Genomic DNA, 9,456 nt, shown 5'->3' on the forward strand with positions numbered 1-9,456 from the left:
TCCTCCTCCATCTCCTCCTCCTCCTCCTCCTCCTCTTCCATCTCCTCCTCCATCTCCTCCTCCATCTGGTGGCTTGTGTTCTCCATTCGTGGGAGTCATCTGCTGGCTCTGCTGACCCTTGCCCATTGGGACACAGTTGCTGTCCCAGGAAGTTCCAGTGATTCCCGTGGACTGCCACATGGGGTCTGTCATCTGCCTGAAGGCTATCCATGGAGCTAATGACAGTGTCGCTTTTGGAGGGGACTTGGGTGAAAGAGGAGAGTGTAGGGAGATTGGCCAACTTCATATGTATCACTGGAACCTTTTCCTGTAAGAATGCAGTCTGTGTTATTTGCATAATTTTAAAAACCAGAAAACCCTCTAGTCTGGCCTTCACAGCTTCTCACATTCTTGCCCGTCTTTCTCCCACTGCTTTTCTGCATGAACTTCCCTCTCTAGCTAAACTGACACCCTTCCTGCCCTAAGACATCCTTGAGATTTTGCTCAAACCTCAGCCTAGTGACGAACAACTTGAGCCTTTCTCTCCTGACCTGTCATTTTTGCTACTTCCAGGACCTCGACCAGTGGTGGTGAACCTGTGGCACGCGTGCTGCACCAGCTGTTTGTTACCATTGAAAGCTCTAAAAGGTTTGCCATCCCTGACCTAGGCTGACACTGCACCCAGCAGCCCCACCTCCCAGGCTGTCGCCCTTTTCCATCAGGGCTCTGTCCCTTCGTGTCAGTCACCTCTGCTCTTTTGGAGCTCTTTTGCAGTAGAGGATGTATATTCGTTCTTGCTGCCTTTGTCTGTTTACCCTTTTACTGGTGACACTTAATATAGCTGCAGGACCGTGACAGGGCACTCAGGATTTCAGCTTACACGGTGGACTTCAAGGTGCGCCCCTCAGAAATGCAATGCCTGAGCTATTCGCGTGGCTTTTGGATGTCCGCTTCCTGGTAGCGTCTCTGATATTGTACCATTGAGGCGTCATTTCAGTCCCACATTGTTATTTTTTGTTTTTTAAATGCTTAAGTCCCAGCCTTTGAATTTGAGCATAAACTTTTCCATCCCTCTTTATGTATGTGACTCTTCTAACCCCAGAGTCACCTTACTGGGGACACAGGATCTGGGGCACCCTCTCCACATTTCTGCTTTCCCTCCCAGGCTGTTGGAGGTCGAGAAGGGAGGGAATGGGCCTTGCAGGTGGCATAGGTTCCTGGAAGCAGCCCAATCTGTTGGTTTGTTCGAGGTGATTTTCTTTAGAGGTTTTAGAGCTGCTTACAGCTCTGCCTGTTGGTCTGGAAGAGATGGTATAGAGTAGGCCAAAGGGCAACAGTGTCGAGGAAGGGAACCAGGGCTGTGTCAGCCAGAAACGCTGAGCACAGAGAACTGAGGCTCTTGCCGGAGGCTGCAGTAAAATCGGTGGGAGGAGGACATTGCAGCTCCCGCCCTGGCTGCTGCTTTCTGAGGTTAGCAACTGTGCTCTGAGCAGCATTGAGACTGGCATTTCCACGGGTCTAGAATGTGAATTCTTGCAGGGGAGGCAGCCAGCACAATCCTGCTTTGTTCTAGTTCTTTGAGAACTAAGGAAATAATTTTTAAAACAATAACCCTCCTTCCTGGGCTGTCACTGTTTGTTTGCTCCCAGGACTACACAGTAACTCTTTGGTCTCTGTTGTTTGTGTCTAAACAGTTGTGCTCCTCAGCCCAAGTAGCAGTTGGTAGAAGGGAGGGTTTGGTTTATAGCAAAGGACAGGGATGTATTAAAGGTGCCATTCTGTGTCGTAGGCTCCCGAGGGGCCACAGATCAGTCTCTCGTTCATTTGTTCCTTCATCATCATCCAGCAAACACTCTCCAGGCCTTGATTTAGTGTCCAGGACCTCACAGTGAAACAAAGCAATCAAATTCTAGGAACTGTTTGGAGTAGAAAAGAAGACATGGTTCTTGCTTTCAGAAGCTATAATCAGCATATAGTATTATTATTACTAGCCACTGACACCATCTTTGGCTCCCTTTTACTCCGACAAGAAACCATGCCAGAGATGCTGTAGATACTGTTGGTTGAGCCATCAAAACTCTTTCGAGAGCTGCTTATCCCGGTGGTGGATGTGGACAAAGACACAGCAAAGAGCTGCCAAGGCCTTAAGTGTGACAAGAAAGACAGATGACCTTAGCCAAGTAGCTGGAGGTTTCTGGGCATCTTGTGACTTCAGGGTGCTCCTCCCAGCAGCATCAGATCACCTGGAGCTTGTTCCAAATCCAAAGGCAGCAGCCCACCAAGGGCCCCACAGCGTCACGCTGACTTAGAACCGGCTGCCTTGCGGTAGTCTCGGCTGATTTGTTTGCAAAGTGCTGGTGGGCAGGCGCAGGCAGATCTGCCCGGTCTGGGGGAAGAGGGAGCCTCTCTGAGGAAATGACTTCTAAGCCGAGATCTGACAGATGAGTTGGGACCTTCAGGAAACGCGATGACAGGTTGTGACAGTGAGTTGTAGACTTGATTGGCTCGGAGCTGTGGCGGGGATTAGTGAAGCACACCTGGGTGTGTCTGGGTGGGTCATGGAGGCATGGCCTTGGGGACCATCACTAGTCCCCCCCCTCTTCCTTCCTCTGTGGGGCTGTTCCTCTGCTCCACTTCCCGGCTGCCCTGAACTGAGCTGCTTTGCTTCACCAGGCCCGCTCGCCATGATGCTGCCTTGGACTGAATCCCCTGAAACCATGAGCCAGCCTAAACGTCTCCTCCTTTACATTGTGGTGTCAGTATCGTGTCCTGGAGGGTGACTAACACACAGTGGAGTGTGGGGTGGAGTGAGTTTCTGTGGACAACCTGCAGCTTCCACATCCAATACGATAACAGAGCAGAGACGGGGCCAGCTGGGGGATGGCTTTGTAAACCAGCGTGAAGAATTTAGACCCAGTGTGTGAAGAAAGGATCAAAGAGAAACCCTATCCTAAACTTATAGACGAGGAAAACAGAATTCAGATAGGTTGAGTAGTTTGCCCAAAGTCACACAGCTAGAAACTCACAGATGAATGAATGAGAATTCATACCTGGGTCTCTAATTCCAAAGTCCATTTTTCTGAATCACTGCATTACGGTCATTGGGAAGACAAAACATATACATGATGTATTATTTTAATGCATCTCTAAAACTTAGCATTTACATAATCTTATGATAGATTAAGTAAATAAGACTACTAAATGTAGAGTCAAGTAGTAAACCCCACACACTGGGAGGAGAGATAAATGCCATTTAAGCACAGATTCCTCTCCTTTGCCCCTCTCCAGCTTTCTCAGGAGATAGGATATAAAAGGAGATGCTGTAAGTTACATAGATCACTGTTATTACCCAAAAACCAGACTTCCCTCTAAGCGAGATCCTTGTTATTTTCCTACCCCTGAGTTCTAAGAGGAAGTTCAAAATGATGACTTGTGAGGGCAGAGTGCTCTGACTGACCCAGGGCTCTCTCCTTCCCCTGTGCAGCTGGGCTGTGAGCCTGCTGTCCTTCCTTTCTGTCAGTGGCACCCACGGGCCAGGAGGCAGGAAGAAAGTCAAGCTCCAGGGCAGCCTTGCCTCCTTTGCACAACAGTGCAGACATGGGAGCCCTGGGCTCTGGCGCCGGTGCAGACCAAGGTGCCTGTGCTGATCCCTTCCCTGGCCGTTCACCGGGGCCCCTGGGGCTCACTGATTCCGAGAAGTCAGATTGGCGAGCGTGGCCCCTGCAGAGGGGAGATGGGAGCACACATTTGTTCCTGATTCAAAGAGGAGAGAGGGATCCTGCAACTCTGGGGATCCTAGAGCTGTTGGAAGGCAGGACCCTTCCCTCAGGGTGCTCCCAGTCTAATGCAGAGGCACAGCCCCTGCCTTCAGACAGCTTCAGGTTCGATGGGGGAGGCACAGCTCCTGTTGTCATGAAGCCTAGACTGAGGGGAGAGAGAGAATGGGCCCAGCAATCACCAGGGATGGTAGGAGAGACAGAAGCACAGACAGAATAAGTGTATTTTCAAAAGAATAGTCACCATATTCTTGACTCCTCACAGCACAGAACTTTGGAACATGATTGCTTGCTTCTTCTCGACTTCTGCGAGCTGCAAAAGCAGGAAGTGCCCATTGCAGCCGCAAAAGGAGAAACCAGTGGAGACGGAAACGTCCTGGGCCGTGCTCTATTGATGAAATAGTTTCGCTGCCGTGTGTTTCATGTGGCTGCCCGCACAGATTCCTGGGCACAGTGAAGGAAAGTCCCCTCGTCCAGGCCACTGCTCTGCTCATGGTCACACTCCAGGCACAGCCAAGGCTGGGGGCACCAGTAGGTGACGCATCTGCCTTCCCTGCCTCTGAGAACAGCTGTGCCTCGCAGAGCGCTGTCTGGCACACTGCGTGTTTGGCCCTGGCAGGAACGGAGTGTATCTGTGTCCCTGCCTTCTTCCTTGTGCCTTCCCTGGCGACCAGGATCGCAGGTGTTGGGCTAGAAAAGAGAGAGCTTGACGTCTCTGGAAAGGGACTGTGGATTAGTCAAGAACCTCTTGCTTTTCTCCCACAAGTGACTTATATGTCACCCTAAACATGCCTCCTATTTTCCCAGCAGTATTAAATTAAGAAAGAGGGCAGAGAATAAAGGTCATCTTCTGAGACCGTGAGATTCATTTTCCACTCCTGATTCTAGAGGACGGATTTTTATAAATCACTTGAGTTTTCAGTTTTCTCTCCCCTAACCTGGTCACCCCGTACTGGGGATGGAACCCAAGGCCTTGTGCTGAATTATATCCCAGCCCTTTTCATTTTTTGAGACAGGATCCCCCTAAGTTGCCTAGGCTGGCCTTGAACTAGCCATCGTCTGCCGCAGTGCCCGAGCACCTGGAATTACAGGCGTGCACCACGGCACATGGCTTGAGCTTCATTTCCTTACTTGTAAAATGGGAATTGCAAGACTGCCCTGAGTGCTTACCATGATCAGTAGTAGTGACCATGTTGAAATGCCTTAAATATTTTTAAAACATTTAATAACCAGGGTCCTCTTTTGAAGAGGAGATGGATGCCTGTCCCTTCCTTCCTCGTGTGGTGTGGTGTTGAGAACACTGAAAACAGGATCAGGTGTGAAAACAAAACATTCATAAATTATGAGACTAACATGAGCCAAACTAAATATTGTGCTTGGGCCCGAGCAGTACAGACAACCAGCTCGTGGCCAGTAATGTGCTCGTGATGAGGGGGATGAAGAACAAACAGAAAACCTGAGCTCAGGGAACTCAGTGACTGGGAAGAGAAATTAGTCCTTAGAGGAAAAAGAGAGAGAGAAGAAAAGCAAGAAAGAAATATCTTGAGTGCTGGGGAGCTAGAGAAGGACCAGAGAAGCCCAAACAAAGAACGCACTTTTTATTACAGCTACACATGTAAATGTACTCATTCATTTAGTAGATATTTTGGAATTACCTTCTATAAGCGTAGCACTATTGCAGATATTGTGGCAGTAAATAAAACAGAAAGAATCCCTGGCTTTTGAGGTTCTTCTATTTTAATGGGGGAAAGACAGGCAATAAGTAAGTAAAATGAATAGAATACAGGACTTATATTAGGTAGGTGCTAAGGAGTTATGAGATAAAGCAGAGAGAGTTTGTAGGGAATGTCGGGAAAATGATTTTCAATCTTATATAGTGTGGCCAGGAAATTCTTTACTGAGAAGGGAACATTGGAACAAAAAAACCTGAGGGGCAAAAATGAGGCAACAGACAAGCAGGGTGCCTTGTACCCAGGCGGCAGCAGCAGCAGCAGAGAAAATGAGGCAAGAACAGAGTCCCCCCATCTGGGAGAAGCAGCAGGGTTTTCTGATGGTGCAGTTGTGAGGTCAGAGGGAAAGAGCCGAGTCAGAGAGGACTCGGGATGTGCTGTGAGCTGGGACAGGGCAGGCTGTGCTGACGAGGAGCAGGGGAGGAGTTGAGCTTTGGGTTTGTCAGTCCTGCAATGCTTGTGAGAAACAAACTGGAGATGGCAGGTGGGCAGTTGGATGTTGGATGAGTGTCCGAAGGCCAAGGGAGAGGTTCAGGCTAGAGATTTATAATTGGAAATTTTCAGTGCAGAGATGGGATTCAGTACCACAAAACCCACTGACTCGCCAGAGCAGGGAATGTATAGAGAAGAGGAGAGAGCCTGGGACGGAGGCTGAGCACTCTAACATCAGAAATTGGGAAGAAGAAGAGAAACGGCTACAGGAGATTGAGGAGGGAGGAGAGCCATGTCACCAGCCGGCTATGGGTTCTTTTACTCAATTCAGGTAGAAATAACGAATGGACAAGGGCAGCGTTGCTACCGTGGTACTCCAGACGTCTCCAAGGGAAGTGTTTCGAGGGTGCAAAGTGATCCCCTGTGTTAGATCAAGAAAGATGAGAGCTAAGAATCCATATTTACCATTGGACGTTGAGGTCATCGGTGACATATGGGTTGAATGTTTGTCCCCATCTGTAACTCATATTGAGATTTACACTTGATCTTGGCCAAAAGGCTGAGAAGCGATTACTCACATTGAGATGTAATCATCAGTGTTCAGAGGCAGAACTGATGGAGGTGTTGGGTCACAGGGCTTCACCCTCAACAGTGGGTCGTGATGGGAGGGGTTGTTTCTCCTTTTGTCTGTTGCTCTGACTTCTTACCCCACAGTGATGTGCAGACCTTCTGCCTTGGACTTCCCAGCTCCCAGAACTCAACCATAAGTGAGAGTATTCACATGCATCTAGAACTTTCCAGAAAGACTCACCCATCTTCCTTCCATTCAGAGAACCTTTCTCCTCTTGCTAATGGCTTCAAAATGCAGGCCCAGTTGTACCAAAATGAGAGTGTCCTATTTTAGCTGATTATTTTGCACAGTTAGAAAGTAAGGTCCCCTCAGTGAAGCAAGGTATCAAGGAAGGTTAACGAATCTCCTTTCTTGAAAAATATCACCACTGAGCATGCAGGACCCTGGTAGCATCAGGCAATGCATTCTACCAGGGATGGCTTTTAAGTACACCCAGGAGAGTGTTTTAGTTTTTAGAACGTATAATCCATGCTAGCCTCTAATGAGGATATATTTTAAAGCTATTTGTTCTAAGTATGTATTACTTTATGTGGTAGCAGATTTGTTTTTCTAATTTGTTTGAGCACTCACTAACATTAAATTGATTGATTCTGCCAAGAGAAAGAAATGCAATATAAAAATAGGAAAAGAGGCATTATTTACAGATGATAGCATTACATGAGATGCAAGGAGACTCAAACTATTTTTAATTCAACATTTTATTTTGAACTCCACCCCCAGTGCCAGGGATTGAACTCAGGACCTTCTGCTTGCAAGGCAGGTGCAGTACCACTGAGCTAAATCCGCAGCCCTCAACATTTCATTTTGAGACAACTACACATTCTCATGTAGTCATGGCACACAACATGTAACTTTTCCCAGTTTCCCCCGGTGGTGACATCTTGTGGAACTGTTGTGCTGTGTCGTAACCAGGATATTGACACTGTACCATCAAGATATAAAACATTTTCTCTACCACAGAAATCCTCCTTGCCCTTTTTTAGCAAGAGCCATTTTTCCCACCATCAGCACCCATTTCTACTAGCACTGGCAACCACTCTTCTCTAGTTCTGTCAGTCTCAGGAAGTTATACAAGTGATCTCACCCAGTACACATCTTTTTCTGGTTGGCTTCTTTTCATTTAGCATTATTATCTAAACTATTGTACATATCAAAAGTGTAAAGTGGGCATGATGGCACAAGCCTGTAATATCAGCATTTGGGGAAGATGAGGAAGGAGGGTCACGAGGTTGAGCCCAGCCTGGACAACTTAGCATCTTAGTGAGGCCCTGTCTCAAAACAAAGCAGTGTAAAAGGGCTGGGGATATAGCTCACTACAAAAGTCCTGGGTTCATTCTCGCATATTGCAAAGAAGTAACTGCATTCTTTTGCGTCACTGAGAAGTGCCTCATGATATGATTGTGTCCTATTTGTTTAGCCATTCAAACTGAAATGCACCTGAATTGTTTTCAGTCTTTAGTTATAACAGTGTAAAACTGTTAGGAACATCCAGGTAGGGATTTTTGGGTGAGCTTAAGTCTCTGTGGCTCTGAGGTGAGTGCTTAGATGTGTACTTGCTGGGGCATATTGTGGTTATATGTTTAGTTATTTAAGAAACTCCCAAATTACATTCTGGGTTGGCCGTGACATTTTACATCCCCACCAGCTGATGGGTGTGTAGTATTTCTCACTAGTTTTTCTCCCTTCTCTTTATGCTTTTAATTTGCATTCCCCTTAACAGCTAATGATGAACACTATTTCCGTGTGCTTTTTTTGCCTCTGTATGTCTCCTTCAGTGATGTTTTCCAGTGTCTTTTACCTATGTTCTTTTTAACTGGATTGCTGTGTCTTTACTGCTGAGTTTTGAGAGTTCTTTACCTATTTTAGAACTACTAGTTCTTTGTCATATGCATGGTTTCTCCCACTGTTCATCCTTTATCACAAAATTATTAATTTGGATGGAGTCCAGTTTATCAATTTTTCCTTTTGTTGCCCACGCTTTTGGTGTGAAATCTAGGAACTGTTTGCCTCACCCTATATCTTGGAGGTTTTCTCCTGTTTTTGTTCTACGAGTTTAATAGTTATTCCTCTTAAATTTGTCTGCCTTCTGTTTTGAGTTACGTTTATATAGGGACTTGCTTTAAGATTCTCTTCAGCCTCCTCTTCCTCATTCTTTTTGTTCTTTTGTCTGTGGATGTCAGATTACTTTAGCTCCGGTCATGCCAAAGGCTATCTCTTCTCCACTGCTCTGCCTCTTTGTTAAAAGTCCCTGGAGCATATTTGCATGGGTCTATTTTTGGATTCTCCTTTACACTCCATTGATATATATGTCTGTTACTTTGCCAATACTACATAGTTTTGACTACTGTAGCTATAAATAAGTCTTTACATGGGGTTGACTGATTCTTCCTTATCTTATGAATTTTATTTTATTTTATTTTTGGTACCGGGTGTCTTATGAATTTTAGAATAACCTACAGCTACTAAAATCTTGCTATAGTTACTAAAAGCTTGCATTTACTAGTGTGTCAGTTTAGGAATAACTTCCATCTCTATTGTGTTGTCTTCTAATCCATGAGCATGACCTGTCTCCCTACTAATTTTGATATTTGATGTTTCCTCAATACTGTGTGATTTTTAGCATATAGATCTTACACGTTTGCTTTTCCATTTTACATCTAAGGATTTGGGGGAGATTGTAAATGGTACTACATTTAACTTTTTCTTTCTATGTGTTCATGGCTTATAGGTTTTTGTATGTTTATCTTACCTATTTAACCTTGGCAAATCTTTTGTTTGGTTCTAAGAAATTTAAAAATAGAGTCCTTGGAGGCCAAGGATTTAGCTCAGTGGCACCACGCCTGCTCACAAGCACAAGGCCCTGAGTTTGATCCTTGATAGCAAAAAAAAAAAAAAAAAAAATAAAAAA

The 9,456-nt window shown here is 45.9% G+C and overlaps 1 protein-coding gene across 3 annotated transcripts in view; it reads left to right on the top strand.

Annotated features, from left to right (window-relative positions):
- Nfasc (neurofascin) overlaps positions 1 to 9,456 on the top strand; it is a 109,253-nt gene that overhangs the window by 23,985 nt on the left and 75,812 nt on the right. The window lies entirely within an intron of this gene.

This window comes from Fukomys damarensis, unplaced genomic scaffold (genome assembly GCF_012274545.1).
Source record: "Fukomys damarensis isolate Sample0158 unplaced genomic scaffold, DMR_v1.0_HiC HiC_scaffold_11, whole genome shotgun sequence".
NCBI lineage: Eukaryota > Metazoa > Chordata > Mammalia > Rodentia > Bathyergidae > Fukomys > Fukomys damarensis.